The 21,295-nt window shown below is 44.7% G+C and overlaps 1 protein-coding gene across 5 annotated transcripts in view; it reads left to right on the top strand.

The window, feature by feature from the left end:
- Positions 1-383: 383 nt before the first annotated feature.
- The window catches only part of HIC2 (HIC ZBTB transcriptional repressor 2), a 74,767-nt gene continuing 53,855 nt past the window's right edge, over positions 384-21,295 (top strand). For 4 of the 5 annotated variants that reach the window (XM_062504714.1, XM_062504712.1, XM_062504713.1 and 1 more), the window contains exon 1: positions 384-1,553. The gene's annotated coding sequence lies outside the window, so the exon portion shown is untranslated. Of the gene's footprint in view, positions 1,554-4,589; positions 4,849-21,295 lie in introns of those variants that run through there. The other variant, XR_009933760.1, reaches the window with a different exon arrangement.

The following is a 21,295-nucleotide window of genomic DNA, read 5'->3' on the forward strand; positions in this document are numbered from 1 at the left end:
GAGATGGTTTCTGTGCTTTTGCCCCCCTCTCTCGGTGCCCCGGGCCCCCTCCCCTCGCTCTCCGGGCACGCTGCCCCGTTGCTTTGGGGGCCGTGGCGTGCATCGGTGCGCTGACCACCGTGCCTGTCTGGGAGCTTGCAAACGTTGGTTATTTGGTTGAAGCGGCTGGAAACTTTCCCCTCCTCCCGTGCCATTTGTGTGTGCACACGGGTGTGCGCTGCCCCTTCCCCGGCGGCGGTGGGGTCGGGGCGGGGGGCCGCAGCTGCTGCCCGCCGGGGCCGGCCGGCGGTGGGGCTGACCGGCGGGGCGTGCGGGCAGCCCCGGAGCAGCCGCCTCGCTCCCCATGCCCACTCGTTCATTCTAGTGAGCCGTATTGTGTTTTATTTGGTTTTATTTTTTCCCGAAAGGAGGGAGCGGAGCCCCGGGGTGCCGGGGGGCGTGTTTGTGCCGAGGATCTGGCCGCATTGTGGAGGAGAGGGCAGGAAAGGCGCTCCCGGGACTCGCATCGCCTCCTTCCCGCCCCCCGCGGTCCATCCGCCGGGCTGCGAGGCGACGAGCCAGGCCGGCATCCCCCCAACCCCAGCGCCGGCCCCAGCCCCACCGAGCACCCCCTGCCCTACCGGGACCGCGGTGAACTTTTGCCCTGGCTCCCCCCTTCCCCGCCGCCCCCCTCGGCCGCTCGGGATCTCGGAGGGAAGGACCCGCCGGCTCCGCTCGCTCTGCCCGTCGCTGCGGGTCTCTGGCTTTTGTTACGGCCCCATCTCGGACGCAATGGACGGAGCAGGATCGCGCACCCTCCCGCGGCCAGGGGCTCCCCGGACTCTGCCCGCCCTGCCGGCTTTGTGCCCCGCAGGAAATGCACGTTCCCCGGCCGCGCTAGCCAGCGTAGAGCTGTCCACCCGGTAAAAAAAAAAAAAAAAAAAAATTAAAAAAAATTGTACGTCCAGGCTGGCAATATTGTTGCCGAGGCTCTCGACGTCGCAATAGAGGGAACCGGGAGGGCTGGTCGCTGCCCGCGGCTGCCCGGTCTCGGGGGCACGGCGCCGCGGAGCCGGGCCGGGCTCTGCATCTCCAGGCGCGCCGCTGCCGGTGCCAGCTCGGCGGCGGGGGGAGCCGGGCTTTTTGTGTTTTTCTGGTTGCATTTAAAAGCAAAGCAAAGGCGGCGGGGGGAGCGGGGGCGGGGGAGGCTGCGTGCCGGCCCCCTGCGCGGTGCGCGGCCCGGGGAGCCCCGCGGTGCCCGCAGCGCCCAGCCCGCGCCCGGCCCCTTTGGTACGGGGCGAGAGCCGGCGGGGAAGTCAATTATTGACTTCTGCTTGGCCGGGTCCCAGGTGGAAGTGGGCACGGCGGCAGCGGGCGGCTCTCGGCGCGCCCCCCGTTATCGGAGCCGCCAGCCGCGCTCCTCCCGGGGGCTCCGCGGCCGCCGGACACCGCGCCCGGCCCCGCCGCCGCCCGGGGAACGCGTGTGTACACACGGGGTCTGGGCACTCGAATCCTTCTGCCCCGAAATCCGCAACCTTTGAGAACTCGGATGGCCTGGGCGCTTCCAGAGACGGGTAACTTGGCATTAGAATTTGCGAATGGGGCGGGTGTGTATACACCTTTACACAGAACTAATGAATTATATATGGAACCCAGTGTTTTAGCAGACGGTTACCAAAATCACTCAGGGTATTACTTAGCTGTTAGAATAAATCTGAGAGAGCAGCCAGAAACCAGTTAAGAGCATCAGAATTACATGCTGCTAATCAACTGTCCTTTGACCAAAACTGGTTTAAATTTGTTGCGGAATGCCATTTATATTTGAATAGCTCCCATGTTTTTCCAGAAATTAAGGGGAAAACAATATGCAATAGTCACTTTCATTGGAAAATGTCAGAACTATGAGCAGATGTTTGCTATGCTTGATAAATACAGTGTATAAACAACTAATATTTCAAGATGACTTATTGCTATTTTTTATTACTCAGAAGAACTATTGTATATACTACAGCGGCTCTGGAGAGAAAGCTGTAAATGACTCCTTAGGATTTCACAGCAAATCTACATGGGGAAAATGACATATGGAAAGAAAATTGACTTATTTCCACAACTGCAAATGGCCTCCTTTTTGCGCCTTTTCATTAGCAATCTAATCCTAAAAGCATTAGGAGCAATTATTTGCAGTGGTGCCTGACATCCTAGGTCTAATTATTTAAATCAGTTTAACTTTTGATGGTTGACCCATTAGGTCAAATCTATGTGCCCTTTGTTATATTTATTTAAAAAAAAATAGAGGAGGGGAGGGGGTCTTCAAACTTGCCACCTGCTACTGACATATCATTTTAGCTCTGGAGGAGATCAGCATTAAGAATAAGCAACCTCTTACATTTGTTACTTTCCATTCTAATACGGGTAAGGACACCCCGTGTAAGTGCCTTGTTCTTTGACATCTAAAATCCATTGCTTAATCACGACAGACTTGTGTGGCCACAGGAGCGTAAGCAGGAGGAATGGGAGAGTATGAGGATATAGCTGGTTTTCCTTATGTCATGCTTCCTAATCTATGTGAAATGCAGATGAGACTCACACATAAAAGGGATGATTTTTCAGTATTTGGAAGGAAGAGCTTCTTCCAACGATCCTTGAGAGCTCTAAATCTTTAATGCATAAGGAAATAGCTCACATTAGTATTCACATACGTTTCTGGGTGGAATGACTTATGGATGTGTAGATAGCAATAAGTATTGCAAGATGCTTGAAGCACTTGGTATCACGTGATGCACTGTAGTGTCAGTGCTGAATTGTTTGGCAGAAGCCAGTATGTGACAAGGGGTGGGGGGAGAGAGGAGAGAAAGAGAAGGGGAGAGGCCTTGTTCCAGAAGGGTACATGCTCAATTTAATTTGATTAGTTGTTTAAAATAACTGGGAAACAACCTAATGCTAAGCAGTTTGGCTGTGTAATGGATTTAAATTCTCTAAAACAGCCACCACAGCCCAAAATTGGTGGTCACAGCATGAAATTTGAAGTTGTGAACAGCAGATCTTGCAATGAGAGTTGTTGTTTTCTAGCATCTTTACAGCCCATAGTAATTAAGAGCTGCCAAACATAAACTGTATGTTGTGCATTCCTCTGACCTTGCAGAAAATAGTATGTGGCTGTTCTTTGAGCTCCTGCTGCCTTCTTTGATGATAGAGGTAGGGAAATGGGATGATGTTTGAAAACCGAGGTGCATTTGCCGTCCTATCAGAACTCCTCTTTGTGCTGACTGCAGCATTTAACCCTGTCATCCAGTCTGATGAACATATCACAGCTTGACAGCCAGAGGTATTGGTAGGAAGAGGTTGCCATGTTTTCTCTACAGAAAACCAACTTTCCCATACCCTAACCAAATCTGACTGATAAAGTGTACGAACAGCACTGCAGCTTCTGCCAACAGCCAGGGAAGAACGTTGCCACAGAACGACATTTCAGTGCTGCAGAGAATGTGATGTTGGAGTGGAAGAAAGCAGAATCACATTTGTGACATGGCCATTATATCGGCTGTATTGTGACAGGCAAAGCTCAATGGGAAGGGACCATTTCAGCATCAGCAGATATGCCTTCCCTGCTGGGCTTGGAGAAAAATTAACAGGGCTCAGCTGTGGCATTGCAACAACAGAGTGTCAACCCAACCATAAGCAGGAGAATATATTTAAAAAAAATAAAGATGACTTCTTTGGTTCAGTGTGGATTGAACACCAGTGACTGAGCCATTAGGCCTTCTTATGTTGGTTTTTGTCTTGCTATACTATCAGGAGAAAGGACAATGCATTGCAGTAGGGATTTCACTCTGGTAAAGAAACTGCATTGGTTTGTTCAGGTCTCTTGCAATCATCAGTGACAGTGTGTTTACTTCTCTCAAAAGCAGCAGGACAATGTTAAAAAGACATTCCTGAGAGTTGTATTTTCTTGTTCCGTTAGCATCTCCAGATTCCAATAGGATGCCGGTTTTAAGCTGGGTTTCTTTCCTTGAAGCATACCTGTATTGTGCTGGCTGTCCAAACTTGTAAGTTACTCATGCTTGTTTGTAATTCCTGGAAAGAAAATTCACCCTCCAGTGCTGGCTCCCACAAAACAAGGAAGAAACGAAGCAGTGAGGTCAATCCTGAATTTTAAGCTGGTATAAAATGAGTTGTTACAATAGCTGTAAAGGAGGAGGTTACAAGACAGCAATAGTTCTACCTGCTGTAAGTGACAGGTGGGAGAAATTCTGTTCTTTTTCATCTGTGTTTGGATGACAGCCCAGTGCTGGCCACAAACTGCAATCCAGGATTAATCCTCACATAGTGTTTTCTTTCTATGTATCAGATTTCTCATTTTGTTAATAAGCACAGCCTAGCATGCACTTCAGGTCAGCTGTTCTGGAGTGGAAGCAACAGGGTTTTGCGTTATTGAAATGACGACTCTCATGCTTTCCTAGAGCTCGTATTGTTTGACCAGGGCAGGGCGAAGGGTGATCCTTGTAATCACAAATCCCAAATAGGGATTCTAGTTACTGATTTTACTTAATGGAAAGGGGTGGGGAATGTAGTTTATCCAGGATTACATATGTATTATATCACATTTTCAGATGTGCACCCTGCGGATTTGAAGGGGCTAAAGAGTGATCTTTTAAACTGAAAACCTCAAGCAGGCGTTTGGAAATGGACCTGTGTAGGAAGCTTCCTTCACTTTCTCTCTCTAATGGAGAAAAGACAAACTTACCCATCCTGCAGAAAGTGTCAGAAGACATGCACTGAGAGAAGCTGGGAGAAAAAGGGTCTGAGTCTTCAGCTGGCAGTAGGAAAAGTTTAAAGAAGTGCAGGGATTGGTTTCCTGCTCAAAACAGCCATCAGTGAACCCTCCCAATAAAAGCGTCCCTGAAAACAGGGTGAACTTCTTGCTTCTGTTGCTAGGTGTTCTGAGAGATCTGTGCAGGAGCTAGGAACAACCCCCTCTTGTTCTTCCAGCTTGACATACTGGATGGAAAAATGTGTCAATATTGTCCTCACCCAGGTTCTGGATGAGAGTTAGGAAACATTTCATGTCAGTGCACTGGCCTGAGGCATTTGCTGTCCTTCAGTCCCCTGGGTAAAGGAAGAGGGGATGGCTTTCCATAATGTATCAGTTTGCCCTACCCACTCCCTTCCCCCACCGAACCAAACACTGTGCAAGATAAAATTGTCTTCAAATTAGTCCTTTGCCATGAGTGCAAAAAGAGATACACGATGGAGTGACTGGGGAGAGGCCTCATGGTAAACAACCTGACTGCTCTTCATGCTGGGCTAGTCCCATTCATTCCTGGACCCGTTTAAGATGACAGGGGTGTGCAGCAGATTCCTTCCCCTAAATGTGTGCTCATTTCCTGCTGTATAAAGAGCCATTCAGTGAGGGGATTCAGTTTTCTAGGAGTCACATAAAGACACTGCCATGTAGGACTGCACTTAGTGCATTTCCATCTGCTGTCAAGATGCCACCAGCCAGTTTTTCTCTTGTTCAATAAAGAACAGAATAGAGAAATTTGCATTGCCAGTTTTAACTGAGAATGGAAATCAGCCAACAAGAAACCTTATTTTAAAGCTTGCTGGTTTGTCTATGTGGTAGTTACTCTCCAGCAGAAAGACTGGATCTTGCTGGTCTGTACCTATTAAAACATGTTGATGCGCAACTAAAATAACTTTAAAATAAATTTCACCTTAAGCAGAAGGACAGGGTTAACGCATGATTCAACACGCAAATCAGAAACAAAATTAATTTACTATCTTATTGTTTCTGAGAAGTGACTCAAGAAACTTCTTATATAGCATTAACTTCAATTAAATGTTAAACCCGAAGATTTTGAAGTATTAAGTAAAAATATTTGTAAAATACTTTCTTATCAAAATACTTTCTGATGACCTCCTGAGGTCCCTTCTTGTGTGACTTATTCTGTGATTTTTATTCAGCTTAAATTTAAATGCAAAGCAAAGGAAGTATTCTTTGAGCAAAAGTGAACTGATTATTTTCTAGTTTTGCTGCCCTTTTTTGAGTTTGGAACTAGCAGATACTAATTTCTAACACCTAGTTTTCATTTGGAGGGAAGTCAGCTTTCCTGCCCTTCTGCTCCTCCTCAAATCTCAGTTGCTTTCTGCAGCCTGAAAGAAGTGGTTATTGAACTAAACTGAAAAAGCAGCCTCTCTGCCCCTTTGCAAGGGGCTCCTGGTGTGAAGGGTTCCTTAACTGCCCAGTGGATGGAGCAGTAAAGTAATGGCTTTTTCTGTGGAGGGACAAATTTTCCTCAAAACTTCACTAGGAAAGACATACAATCGAACAATGCTTTTTTAAAACAAGACCTGTTTAAAAGGAGGTTTGAAATGATGAGTGTACAGCGAGACTTTAATTTGTGCTGTTTGTATTTAAGGTTGTTTCCCCTACTCTTGGAAGCGTGAGGTGCTTAGTTATTCCTAGTTTCTGTTTACCCTTATAAAGTATCCAGAACAGTCCTCATGTGGAACTTTTTGCATCAAACTCAAGTCCTTGAAAAAAGCTCTCTGTTCTTTTTTAGGCAGCTCAAATGTTCTTTGACAATGTGGTATTAGACACATGATTATGCCCAGTCTTCAAAGAAAAACATGGATGTCCTTCTAGGCAGGGAAAACATCTACCAAAGTTGTAAATGGCAAGGAATCCACTAAAAATTATAAATTTGTGTGCACGGCTATGAAGTGTACATAGCCAGAATGATTGTACCAGAATGCTCAATAATGGGAATTTAGTCATGAGAGCAAGAATTGTCTTGAAATTCTTCAGATGTCAGCAGAGTGATGTTTGGCTGAGTGTTTTTTAAAAGTATTGTAAATTATTACTTGAAAAGTTTTACCCAGAAAAATTGGTTATAAGCACTTGCTTTTATGAATTGATGCAGTGGTTGAATATTTGCCCACATTTAATTCTTCTGGATGAGCTTGTGGTCCAAGGAACTCTGCTTCCATCCCTGATTTAAATTTTCCATGCTATGGTCAGGAAGGAAATTAAGCAACTTTAGTTTTCTTCATCTTTAAAGTATGGAGAATACAATGTCCTTGGTTTATTTTGTATATTTATCTTATAAATACTCATCATATTTAAAAGTTTGCATAATGGGACCCTGACCTTAGCAATAGCCTGTAAATGCTGTCATCATACACATAATTCTAATAAAGCTTCAAAATGGTAAAGTTGCCAAAGGACTAATGCTTTAGGATTATGGAAAACCCACGATGGGGGAGGGAGGCTAGAGAAGTCTCTCTAGTCCTTCAGAAATGCTACATTTCTTAGTCTCCACTGTGCCTTATCAAACAAGGCTTTCAGAATTGTAATGAGAATTGAAACACACTAGTTATAAAAATTACTCTCTTTTTGCTACAGCATTGGAAGTATTAATGAGACTATATTCTCCTCCACTGAGCACTGGGAGTTTTTGGAAGGACTGCTCTGCACTGTCAGTCTCTTCCTGAAAATAAGCAAATGCCTCTAAATAATCCCCTACAGGATGCAGCAAGCAGCAGCTTGGATTTTTGTGTCTTCCCTCCCCCGGCCGCATGGTGCAATGCCAGCGCACGGCGTGACGCAACAGTCTTGGAAATTCTTGGAAAAGCACTTCCGTTTGCTCTAGGTAGAAATTGTGTTGGCAGCAAAACTGACTGCTGTTTACAAGCTGGCAGCATTCTTAAATGAACTCCAAGAAAAGCAGTTTAATGTATGTGGTTCTGCGTATCCATCCAAATGCAGAGGTGTTTGAGACTGTTGGCCTGTTATTATGGGTGGTGCCTTGGAGAAGGAATGTCTTGAGTATTTGCCCAAGTGTGGACCTCTTTTTAGCAGCTGTAGTCAGCTGGTTTATTCCAGTCAGGCTGGGTCTCCCAGTTTCTGGTTGCTGCTTGTAAGGTGATGGGTTTAATTGTTTAATTGTTGTACTGATACTCCTCAGCTCCTGAGTGAGGGAAAAAGTGACCTGAGTGTGAAGAGGGGACCATCAGCTTCATTCTGACAATCTTTATTTTGGTGGCTAAAACAGAGTTAAGTATGAGAATTTGTTTGCCACTGATACGTTGTTTGAATCTGGAAAAATAATTTAATGTGTCTGTACCTCTTCACCTTTCCCTGTGTAAGGCCATGGTATTTTGAAGATGGGCTGAACTTCCATTAGCATTTAATGAACAGAAAATAACAATAGTAACTGCTATTGTCTAATATTTCACCCTGTTAATTGTGAAAGAGGACTTCAAGCTGAATGCTGTACTAATAATTCAGAGGCTTGTAAGTGGAACCAAATGCAGAGAAAACTAGTACTTCTGATAGAGCTGTAGTACTTGAAATTATGCATGGAGGTGTAACTAACCATAGAGGACAGTCAGGGAGGGAAAATATATATTAAGGGTTCCTGCTGAAACATTGATCTTTGAAGTATGGAATTAAAATATTTGCCTATCCAGAAAAGACATCCTTTCAACTCAAAGATCTCAAAATACTTTCATAAGCAGTAATCTGTGATTTACAGTTGTGTCTCTGGCATATTCATGTAACCTTTTCTGAGATGTTTATATGGCTTTCAGAAAGCTGCAGAAGGGTTCTTCCTTAACGGAACAGAAGCCGTGGCCAGAGCCCAACAAACCAGCTTCCACTCCCATTAGATGCAAATGACTGATTAAGCATCTCTGTTTCTCTGTTTCACTTGTAATAAATGAAACCTCCCATTCCAAATTTTGAGATTTGATATGAAGTGGGACCTGGGCTACATGACACCAACTGTTCCATTTCAAAATACTTAGCAGTTTTCTACCTAATGCCCAGAGCATCTAATACCATATGCCAGAGGCCTGGGATGTTCCCTATCCTTTAACTGGTAGGACAAGAAAGGGGGAAAGGAGTCCAGGTGAATTCAAGCAAGTTTCCATGTGCATCTACGCTGCCATTATTCAGAGTATTTACCTATTTGTACTCACTTCCTCTGTGGTTACACATGGACCCCTGCTACCTCTGTGTTTATCTAAAACAGCTTGGGTTGTATCCGCACCAAACTCTGAAAAACCCAAAGCACCTCCCTAAAACTTCCTGGAGCAAAAGCAAAGCATGTCTCCTTTTGAGGTGGAGGGGAAACTACTGCATTTCAATGGCTTTGACCATCAAAAGTGGTGAGTGAGTGGGAGGGTATCTGACAGCATTATTGCTGTAGATTGTCTGGCTGGGGTCACATTTTTGTAAGTGAGAAGGTAGCAGATGTCCCTTTAGGCATGCAGGAGGCAGCATTTTGGGGGAACTTGCAACTTTTTTCCCATAAGAACTGCTCCATGATGTGCCAGGCTGCTGTCCCCTGCTTCCTCTGTGTCTTGGCAGGGGAGAAGAGGCTGGGTGCCCATCAGGAATGCTTCTGATGGCACAAAGAAAACAAGTCTGCCTCTGCTAAATTTACACTTTACTGGAGACTAATCAGTGAAGTTTGTTGCTTTAATTTTAAGTTCCCTGTTTTGTAAATCTTCAGGGAAGGAAGGATGTCAGCATCTCAGGTGAAGTCAGTGCAATGCCATGTGGGATATCTGTACTTCAGTGCCTGCCATACTGTATTTTGAGAAAATGCTTGAAATTAGAGATGTGGAAAGATATTATGAACATGGTGGTTTTGTAATAAAATAAAAATACGAACAGTGTAAATGGGTTGTTGGTCAGATCACAGTCTTCAGGGGAAAATGTCTTTAATAGATGTCATTGTAAGGCTAATGCTGCACTTGGCACCAAAAATTAGATTTAATGCTATGAATGAAGATAAAGCCCATTGCAGCTGACAATATACTTCCAGACCATGTCCCCAACTAAAGAGCTTGCAATGCAAGGCCCAAATGGGTGCTGTATAGATAACTGGCTGGGGGGTTCAGATTCTGCAAATGCTTACTCAGGCACTTTGCTTGAACTCAGTGTGACTGCTGGAGTAAGAGCTTGCACAACCCAGCCCTAAGAGTGGGGCTGGAGCCTTAAAGCTGTTGGGTAAAACAGAACTGCTTGGGGGGTTTATTTATTTTCCAAGTGCCTGGTGAGGCAGGCTCTAAGTAGAAGCCTGCTTCCGACCCTGACTTGCATGCCTGTTTATTTGCTGTAATCACCTGTAACCCAAAATTGCAAAACTCCTGTGGATACACTAATGATGCCTTTGTAAAATTCCCCTAGCAAAAATTCAACTGGATTTTAAAAGCACATGCTTCTTTCAGAACACTTAGCTATAAAGTTCAGTCCTGCCAGCCTGGTGGGCTGAGAACATTTTGAAAAAGGTCAGAGGGCCACATGGAACGCTATGGGTCCAATTTCCCAGGTTGATTTGCTGCCTGTGCTCTTTGAAGGGAGTGGAGCACCTGCAAATCCCCGTCTGGGGATTCCCTTAAAATGTGGGGAAGCCTCCAACAGGTGTGTGGAGCTGGCATGGCCTTGGCCCAAGGTGGGAGAGGTGTGGCTGGGACACGTCTGAACCTGCACTTGCAATGGAGCAGGGAATCAAAGAGGCTGTAAGCGGTAGCTGTTCTCAGCTCCTCTCATTCCCCTGCGCACAGGGAAGGGATGCTAACCTTCACCAGACGGAATTCAGAAGCTGTTCTCCGAGGTTGTGCAGCCTGCTAGGAAGTAGCAGGGGGCAAGGGAGTTGCAGCTGCTTGTCCCCCCCATGAGAGGCAGCGGGCTGGCTGCTTGGGCAGATGCTGACTAAATGTATCAGGAAAGAAGTGGGAGGCAATCTAGCTGATTCAGATCCCTTCTTTAAAAACCCAGAGCCGGGCTGAGTGAATGCCTGATTAATGTATTTTCTTCTCAGATTCATTTGCTTTGAGGTCACAGTTCAGAGGCTCAAGAGAAAACAGGCAAGACATTACGAGTCTCACTGGATGTGTCACACACTTGCTGCCTAAGAGCTCTCAAAGTGTGAAAGGCTTTGACACAGGGAAGTCCCAGACAGACTGCAGTGTCACAGAAGGCTCTGCCTGGAAATTCTGCTTGGGTATAGGGGTTTGAATCTTTGTTTTTCTTAAGAGGCAGTTCCCTGGCTGGTATTAAGAAGTTATTCCTTCTGATGGGTCATTGGATCTTCTTCATAAGATTTTTCTGGCTTATTTTAAACTTAGGGTTAACAAGGCATTTCTTTTGCTTTCATTGAAAAGAGTGCAAGCACTTCATCTGAAGTAGGAAAGAAAAGCACGATTATTCATAGTAAGTCAGTCTCTACAGTGAATAACTGAACAAAAAAGTCCAACTAAAGAGTACATCAATGCTACTGAGGACAACAGACTTTTAAATTCTGTTCATCCTCGCAAGTCATAGAGAAAAATATGTTATCGCTGTTCTGCTTCATGTCAGCAGATCTGTCAGAAAGAAATCTACCTCCTTCCCAATCCAGTTTTTAGAGTGTATTTGCTCTTCAAGAACAAGTCAGCACAGTAATCCTGTTTCACGTTAACTGTTATGAAATATGGTGTTAACATTTTAGTCCTATACTGGCAGGAAATGGGATTTAAGACTTTTTTTCCTTGAGTATAAAAGAGTTCAGGAGCAGGATTTAAAAATAAAAGATCCTTACAATCCTCTCTCTGAGTCAATTTTCATAGCTTAATCTTTCAATTCATCTTATTTGCCTATTATGCAATTTGGCTTATGATTTTAACTATGATAGTCTTTAAATGCCAAGTTGACACTTCAGATCCCTATGCTGTCTTCAACTCCAAGTCTATAGTGTCTGCTTATTGCAATTTATGCTTTGGTTATCTAACCTGTGTGATCCTTTTCTTCTTCCCCAGTTGTTCACATAGTTGCTTTTTCCAGCCATTCCTACATATTTACTGTATCACTGTAATCTTTTTCCCTGGTCTGTGTTTATTCCTATCTGTTTTCTCTGTCTCTTTCCACACAAATTTTACACCGTGCTTTGGGCTGTCCTTCATAAATACAACAGTAATTTCTTCACTCTAAGCTACTACAGAACTTCAGAGAGCCACTGAATAGTTGCAAGTTACATCCATGTAAGTATCTGTGCATGGATACTCTCTTTAGAACAGGATCTGTGTTTCAAAACTCAGCAAACGCCCTTCCTTATTAGAATATTTCAACTCCACTTGCCAAATATATTTTTTTCCTGACTGGTATGAAACTGAAATCCCAGTAAATGAAGTATCACTGCAGATGCATTTAGGAGCAGGGAAAATGAGGAACTTCACTGTTAATTGCAGGAAAATCTGGCTGTCCTATTGACAATAGCCTCCAGCTTCCCTTAATATACTTCTTAATATTTGATTAATTCTTCTGGAGCAGAAGAGTCATATGATAGAGTTTTAAGGAATAATTCAAAAGAGATAGACTTCAGTGTATTGCTGCTTTGTCTTGCCAAATACCACTGGTTAGATTGAAGCCCCTGATTGTACAAATTCCACTTACTCTTGACATCAAACCTCCAGCCTATGTCCAAGTCTTGCTTTCCAGATCTGCATATCCTTACATCTAGGGGAAACTTGTGACTGATGGAAGTTTTGATAACAAATGTTCTCAAATCCCACTGAAATCAGTAAGCTGAGGGTGCTGATTGCTAAGATCAAAGATGCAATTTAGAGAAAAGATCCCTCCTTCAGCTGGGTCACAGAGCCTTGGAGAGATGTAGCAGATAGTTTCATTCCCTGCCAGGGACAGTCCTGAGCCCTCTCATTAAATTGTTCACTATTTGTTATACACATATATGCATTCTTTCTCTGTTTAAAATACACATGTATAATACCAGATATGAGTGTCTCTGTGTGCGGTAGCTGTCAAGTTACACTTGACATTCAGTTACAACAGGAAAAAATGGATTTTGGTACTTAGAGCTGAATAGCAGAGCCCAACTCATCAAGTTTTTCTATTGCAAAAATGCTAGATCTCAATTTCTTAAGCAGTGTGTCTCTGATGGCCCAGAGACATGACAGCACATGTGAAGCACATGAAGGGGAAGACACAGGACATGAATTTTTCTACAGGTTTTAACAAAGCCAGAATCTTCCATGCCCTCTCTGCTCTGCCACATAGAACAAAAGCCCCAGGGGTTTTGTTTCTAAAGTCATTTGAGAGCTGCTGGCACAAAATGAAAGCCCCAAGAGTTTCTCCAGTCATTGAAGGGGCACCCACCACCTACAAATGTGAAAATGCAAATGAGCTGCACTCTGAAAGTGAGAGGACAGTGGCCTGGCACAGTCATTGGGGGAGTCACTGAACTAGCAAGACTGACACAGTGTGGAACTCCTGAACTCGTGCTTAAACGAGAAATTTGTTTAAGCAGTATATGACTTAGTGCATGTTGCTGGCTCATAGGCCCCACATCCTTAATGTTCCCCTCCCACCTTCTCCATATCTGTGCCTAAGACAGTTCCCTTCTGGGGACACTTGATGTGGTACAAAACCTGCTGGAAAATCCTGAAGTCACGCTTCACTTCAGACCTGGCCATGTAAGATGCCTGGCTCTAACAAGAAACGTGAGCTTTCCTCCACTGATTTTCAGGTGGGACAGCCACCATAGTGTCTGCAGGTGGGGGCTACATGGCTCCTGTGAGCGCAGGGCTGCTCCCAGCATGGGCTCCATGAACAGAGGTGCAGGCCATGGCAGGGAGCACTTGCTTTCCCAAAGACCTCGGCAGCAGCTCCCCCTGAGCAAGCAGGGCTAAAGCTGCACGGCAGGAGTGAGAGGGCAGCGTGGGCACTGCTGGGGCTCTCAGGAGGGCAGTGTGGGCAGAGCTGGGGCTCTCAGCAGGGCAGTGTGGGCACTGCTGGGGCTCTCAGGAGGGCAGTGTGGGCAGAGCTGGGGCTCTCAGCAGGGCAGTGTGGGCACTGCTGGGGCTCTCAGCAGGGCAGTGTGGGCAGAGCTGGGGCTCTCAGGAGGGCAGTGTGGGCAGAGCTGGGGCTCTCAGGAGGGCAGTGTGGGCAATGCCGGGGCTCTCAGGAGGGCAGTGTGGGCAATGCTGGGGCTCTCAGGAGGGCAGTGTGTGCAGTGCAGGGGCTCTCAGGAGGGCAGTGTGGGCAGAGCTGGGGCTCTCAGGAGGGCAGTGTGGGCAATGCTGGGGCTCTCAGCAGGGCAGTGTGGGCAGAGCTGGGGCTCTCAGCAGGGCAGTGTGGGCAGTGCTGGGGCTCTCAGCAGGGCAGTGTGTGCAGTGCAGGGGCTCTCAGCAGGGCAGCATGGGCAATGCTGGGGCTCTCAGCAGGGCAGTGTGGGCAGAGCTGGGGCTCTCAGCAGGGCAGTGTGGGCAATGCTGGGGCTCTCAGCAGGGCAGCGTGGGCAATGCTGGGGCTCTCAGCAGGGCAGTGTGGGCAATGCTGGGGCTCTCAGCAGGGCAGTGTGGGCAATGCTGGGGCTCTCAGCAGGGCAGTGTGGGCAGTGCAGGGGCTCTCAGCAGGGCAGTGTGGGCAATGCCGGGGCTCTCAGCAGGGCAGCGTGGGCAATGCTGGGGCTCTCAGGAGGGCAGTGTGGGCAGTGCCGGGGCTCTTGCTTCAGCCCTTGGCTGCTGAATTCCCGGCAGGCAGAGCTGCTGCGTGGCCGCTGTCATGGACAGTTGCACCTGATGTGTGGGAGTTACTTGGCACATGGTGGATGCAGTTTCCCATTGATTTTTGGTGGAATTGATTTATAGAGCTATTTAATGGAATTGATTCTTTTTACAACTTTTTTCCCCTCTTAAAGACCAATTGTTTTTCTTGAGTGATGGCTGCAGGTTTGTGTTTATGTATTAATGTGCTTGTGCACCCACAGTCCCAACTGTGTTCTCTTTACTCAAACTGCAAAAGAAAGTCTCAATCTCAAATGCCATCTTAAATTTTAATATTATGTTTGATGTATGACCTGGAATAAATTAAACGTGCTAGAACTTGCAAGATGAAATCCTAGTGGTGGGTATAACCACAAAGAAGTGTTCTATTAAGCCAAGGACTGTCAAGAATGTCTGTTGTGGTTGTGTCTGGGTTGCGAGTGGCTCCCCTTGGTTTAGTGTAGGTGGATATTTTTATTCCGCCTGGCTTGTGAACAAGGGGATGAAACTTCAGAGTTTACCTACGAGACGAGTAAGGCTCTGCTGACTTTTCCTTTACAAGCCCATAGGTCGGAACCACATTTTTATCCTAAACCCAGTATTTTTATTGTATTTTAATGTAATTCATTGATTGTTACTCCAAAGTGGTTTGTATTAAGGAAACATTATATATTATACCTGGAGGAGTTCTATGAGAAAATGTGAATATCATAATTCTCTGTTACTGTTTGTACTTTGCAGGTCAGTTCTGTCAGTAAGTGGTAAATCTGTGTTGTGGTTTTGGGCTTCTTTCTTATTCCCTTCCTTTCTGTCTTTCCTCTTTCAAGAAGCACCAAAATAAACATGGGCAGGATCCTTACTCTGGGTGGGACTCCTGAGCAGATACGCCACCCAGATTTCCAGATCACGGAGATTTAAATGTGTGTGCTGAGGGCTTAGGGTCCATCTAACAACTGCCTGTCAGCATACAACAAAATAATCTCTGAACCAGCCAGCACCCGAGTCATACAAGAAATTAGTAATCCAAAAGTACCTCCTTGAATGGCAAAGTGAAACAAACATCAACTGTCACAGTTGTTGTGTATGATCCCTGTGTGAAATTTAGCTAAGCAATTTGACAGCTGTATGTAGTACTAACTGGATCTTCCATGTGGTCTGATGTAGCTGTGAGCCCAGTACATTTGGGTAATCTAATTATCACCACAGAAGTAAAAGAGATAGAGAGAGCAGTAGTCAACATCATATTTGAATAGAAAAGCTCTGAACTTCATCACTGCTTATGAAAACTTCCACCCATGCTGTAATCTGGAGCCATCTAAAAACTGCTGAGAATCCAGCAGGGCTCACTCCTGTGCATCTACCTTACACTGTGAGTTTAACAGGATGGCCAAGAATAATATCATTAGGATGCTGAGTGTGCAACTGCTGCAGGAGTGGGCTGTCCATGCGAACAAAGCTTAGCAGGAAAACTGTAGATGGTAGATGCATGATGCAGAGCAGATAATAGCAGAGTATCCGGTTGTCTTGTATCTGCAACTCCAAATTCCACGCACCATTAATTTTGGAAAAGGACTCCAAATGTAAGCAAATCACTTTGACCCAGATTTTAAACTGGTAAAGGAACCTGAATTCACAGGCAAGGCAATATGGGCTCTTTTGCAAAACATGGTATTTAAATGTTGCTTGCTTAGAGAAACTTCCAACAACAATCAACCTTCACCCTGTGCCCCAGAGGACTGCCAAGATTTATTCAATGTCATAGTGAATGGCAGTCTTTGAGAGGGAAAACTGTATCCTTGCTTTGTAAATGAAAGTGCAGCAGCTGAATTATACCATAGTTTTACAGAGGTGTTTTATATACCACAACCACATTGTAAACTAGGTTTTGTTTGCTTGGAATTATCCTAGTGATTTGTAGTCTGTCTCTGGCAGATGTGTCTCTCTCTAACCATCACATGCCCTAAGTAATTATGCAGAGTTAACAAAACCTAGAGAAGGCAACTGCTCTTATCTGTCTTGCCCCATGCCAAGTCTTTGCCTTCCACTCTCTGCTGGGAAATAGTACAAATTCCAGGCATTCTTTGGGAGGGAGAGGGTTAAATTTAAAGAGAAGGGTATCTTGTCTTTCACCACTACTGGGGTGGAAAGATTTTAACTCTGCCTGTTCCCCAGAGGTGCTTCATGTGATGATATGTCCTTGTGGGATAGGTTGGACACTAAAGATCTGTACTGCCAAGTTTCTTCATTGTCATATGGACAGATTCAGTACATCAGAAGAAGCATTTACATGAGAATACATGATTTCATAGTTGGTGTTATGTAAATTTGACTATGTTTGGCTTAGGGACTGCACAACCCTAAGGCTGTCACTGGGCTGTACCAGCACAATCTCTTCCCTGAAGAATGTTCCAGTCTAAATAGTAGATGGTAGTAGATAGTAGATAATAGTAGATAGTAATAGTAATAGTAGATAATAGTAGATAGTAAAACAAAAAGGGAGAGAGGAAGCAGAGACACAGACAGATGCATTATTTGGCCAAGGTGGTGTGACAGATGTAGAGAACTAGGAAGAGAACCTAAACTCCTTCAGTTACAGTTTACTTTGCTACCAGAATATGCTGTTATTATAGCACTCTTTTTTTCATCCTTACTCTTCCAACTAAATTAACTTTCCTTGCCTCAAGGACTGACACAGTCCCTGTACAGTCTTCTGACTATCTTAGCTATTCCAGAGAACTGGAACAACCAGCACACAAACAAGTCACTGCACATTGACTGATCATTGCTTAGTCTCTGTACTTGGGGCTTTAGCTCATGGCAATGAAAGGTAACCAGCTACAACCCAGGACAAAGCCAGCCATACAAGTAGCAGTTGCTTCTGGATTTACACAGCTACTCATCAGTCCTGCTTGTTCTAGAGATGCCTACCTTGCATTTTGGTCTGCAGGTTCCTGGTGCCTGCCCACATGGGGTGAGGCCAGGTAGCACCAACACCACCTCAGGCTGCTCTGGCTCCACTTCAGATCTTCATGAGCACCTTGCTAGTGTTAAAAATTCCTTGCCAAACTCCTACCCTACAAAGTGTTTGAGGGACTGCATTTCTGTAATGCCTGGATTTGGAAAGCTATGAGATGGAACCAAATATCCTCCAGAAGATGATAAACAGGACCAAACAGTTACTTACTCTTTGTGTGTTGCCTTGGTAAATTTAAAGACTTCTGTGTATTAAATGGTGCAATAGCAAATTCCTTACAAAAAAATAAAATGTCTGTAATCAGATAATGGTTGTTCTGGTGCTAGTGGCAATATGGCATTGAATATCTCTTGGTTTGGCTTCCACGATTCAGGAGTGAGAGGAACTGGAATGGTGTTTACTGAGCCAATAAACTTCTCACTAAACATAATTCATGAGCTCTAGCTGGCTAATAACCAGGACCTCAATGCTTTAACAGTTGGCCCCATACATATTAAAACAAAACTTTATTTGAAGTGAAAACTTTCAGAAAAATAAACTTCAGGATTTAGTGGCCTCTAATATTGTCCACCTCCACAGGCCATGAGCAATCTCATAACTAGAGTAGGTTTTTAAATATTTCTATTGCAGTTTCTTTGACCATTGCTGAAAGACTGCCTGCTCCAGAGGTTGCCTCAGTATAATATTTTGTTTGCTGTTTTCAAACTTAGAGGAATCCATATGCTTCTTTTAAAATAGCACTGTGCAGGGATTTTTCTTCCCTGTTTATATTAAAAAGAATTTCTTCTGGCTATTTGAGTGTTCTAGGCAGTCAGCATTCTTCAGCTATATGAAAAAGGTGAAAAGCTGGAAGAAGGTTTACTGTCTTTAAGAAGGAATTTTAAAAAGAATTTCCATAACCTTTCCTACAGTCCTAGTTTTTCTCTGGAGAGATCTTCATCTGAACAGGTTTATTTAAACACTTGCTAGATTATGTATCAGGATTTCCCTTCCTCTCCTCATGAATGAAAACCTTCGCTTCTGCAGGTTCGCTCAAGGAGTGATTCTCCTTGGAGCACTACAGAACTTCAGATCTGGATTGGTTTCAGATCCCCATCATTTCCCTGTGTGTAGAAGAGTATGTTTGTGTTCTCTGTTTGTTTAGTTTCTCATGAATTAAATTTACATTCTTAAAGAATCCTGAGCAGTTCTCAGAGGGGTATGGGTAAGTGATGGCTCTGCTTTCTGGGGCACGTGTAATTTGTACTGGGGCAGAGTAGTTCATTTTTAAGCACTGGGAATCACTTCATTTAGATTTCTGCTAATGCTTTTACCTTCTGGGGAAGCCTTGCCACTCGGTGCTGCAGCTTCTTCCTTGGATGGATGACGAAACAAGGCCTGCCTGCCTCCTGTCAGATGCTTTGAAGTCTGTAGATGAAAGATACCATATGAATGCAAAGTACTTGCCAGTTAATGTCAGCAAGTCATTTTGCTTGTACCTTGATGAAAAAAGCTTTATTGTCAGCTTACAATGAATTGATCTGCATATGCACCAGTAGTTCTTTCCCTTTTACTTAAGTCTTTTGGAAAATTATATTGACTACCTCTCAGAAAGACAGACGGAGGTGAAATAACAAGCAATAAAGATTATCGAGGAAATTTCTCATCGTGGGATACCTTAAAGATAATACTATTTTGAAAGGGAAAGAAAATAACTATGCACAAGGAGTTTCTGCTAAATACTGCCTCATTCCCTGTCTTTCAGAGATTATTTTCTCATGCAGAGCTAAGCCCAGTTCCATCAATGCATAGAGAAGTTCTATTATTATAGACGGATTTGATAAGATAATATAATTAGTGTCTTGGTCCATTGATGCAGACCTCTACTGTCCAAAACCAACATTAGGTTATTAAATCAATTCTCGTATTTGTTACAGTAATAAGATAAAATAGCATTATTTAGATATCGCTTGTCTAAACTTAGATAAGTCGTTCAACCGTATCTCTGTTTGCTTATCCACATTCTTCCTCTGCTTTTAAAAAACAGCACAAATTCATGAGGTAGGTGCAGGCCTTGGATTTCCTGGTCTTTATTGTTTGGTGTGGCAAGGTCTTCCCTGTCAGTTATTTGTGTCTTGTCTCTGTGGCTCTGCCTCCCCTGCAGCAGATGGGCAGTGAGGAAATGAGGGCTCCAGTGGATAAATGCAGCAGCAGCAGCTGCTTTCAACAACAGCATCCATGAGCAGGCCACAAGTGAGATGGTGTCCGGGCAACTAATCTGGACAGATATCTACTGGTAATTTCTGCTTACACACAGACCAGGAGACCTGGATTTGATGGCCAAAGTCAGAGCCAAAGTCAACAGAGGAAAAAATTTTAGGTAGAAAGGCAGGTCTGAGTTTCCCAAATTACAGTTGTCTTGGGGAGGTTGAAGTCTTCTGGCTCCTGAGCAGGAAGAAAAAGGCTTTGCCAAGTGCCCATTTCAAGTATAAACGCTCTCCCAGTCCCCTAGTTCACAGACTGATAGTTATTTAATATTCTGCTGGGAGTGGGTTGACTTAATCAAAGTTTGTACAAATTGATTTTATAGGTAACCTTTGATGAGTTTTGTTTTCTGGTGGTTTTTTTTTTTTTTTTTCCTGGCTGTGGACGCACAGATCCTATAGGACAATGACTGGTCTAACCTGGTGTTAAGGCACCATGGTGTCTAGTGAGATCTGGTGTTTTTAAATATTGTATTTTGTATTAACCTGTGCTGCAGACCACAACTCTGCTCCGTCCCCTTGTTTTGTAACACATTTATTTGCATGGGAACATCCTGCTTCTTGCACATGTGAGGACTTCCAGGATGAGGACTGAGCCCTGCTCAGCTTTGTTCCCAAATTCTGCGCTGGAACACAGGACTCTTTGAGAGTGCAAAGGGCCAAGTTGTGCTGCTGTGTGCTTCTGGTGTGCTGCTGGCATGACTGTGCAGGGCCAGACAGGGAGGTAATGCTATTTAATGGGGCCATGTGTTATTGGAACTTGCCATCTAACATTCCTCGCTTTCCCCAGCGTGTTCTCCCCCTTCCAGGGTGGAATGCAGTAACTGCCATACCAGGAAGAAGCCATGATCTGTCTGTCTAGCCTGCCATCCTTTTTCCAAGACAGGCAAACACCAGATGCTTGAGGGAAAGGTACAAGAACTCCTAAAACAAACAAATATGGTATAACTTGCACATAGAGGAAGTTGGTGGTTGGTTTATGCCCTGAGGTGAGGGAGTTTCTAGCCTTTCCATGAGTGTGTAGCTGGGTATTCTCTTCATATGTGACAAACTTGCACTCAAGCCACTCTCACAGACTCCCTGCCTCTGGAGTTGGGTGACAAGGAACAGCATAGCTCAGCTGCACCACTGCACTGTGCTGGCGTGGTCCTCAGTCCCCAACTTTTGTAGCAAGGGGTCTGAGCTCCATAGTGTGTTGCTGGTACCATTGTCTGCAGAGGATGCCAAGAGACTGTGTTCCAGGCAGTATTACCAAATGACAGGATTTACTCTGTTCAGTGAAGTGTGATCTGAGCTCTGCCTTGCTCCTGTCTTCTAAACATGAGAGCAGAAGGGCTGGCTCCACTGGTGCTCAATCAAGGCCACCAGTAGGGGACCACCGAACCTCTATCACAAGTCACGATAAGCGCTGCTATCTGTCCTCCCTCCTGGTGTTCTTCAGTGGCCAAATCTTTCATCACAAGCTGCACATGCAAACAGCGTGCCCTGCTACACAGGGACCTTCACAGGAACTGCTGTGAAATAGCCTCCAGCAACTGAAAGCAAAAGG

This window comes from Cinclus cinclus, chromosome 17, assembly GCF_963662255.1.
Source record: "Cinclus cinclus chromosome 17, bCinCin1.1, whole genome shotgun sequence".
NCBI lineage: Eukaryota > Metazoa > Chordata > Aves > Passeriformes > Cinclidae > Cinclus > Cinclus cinclus.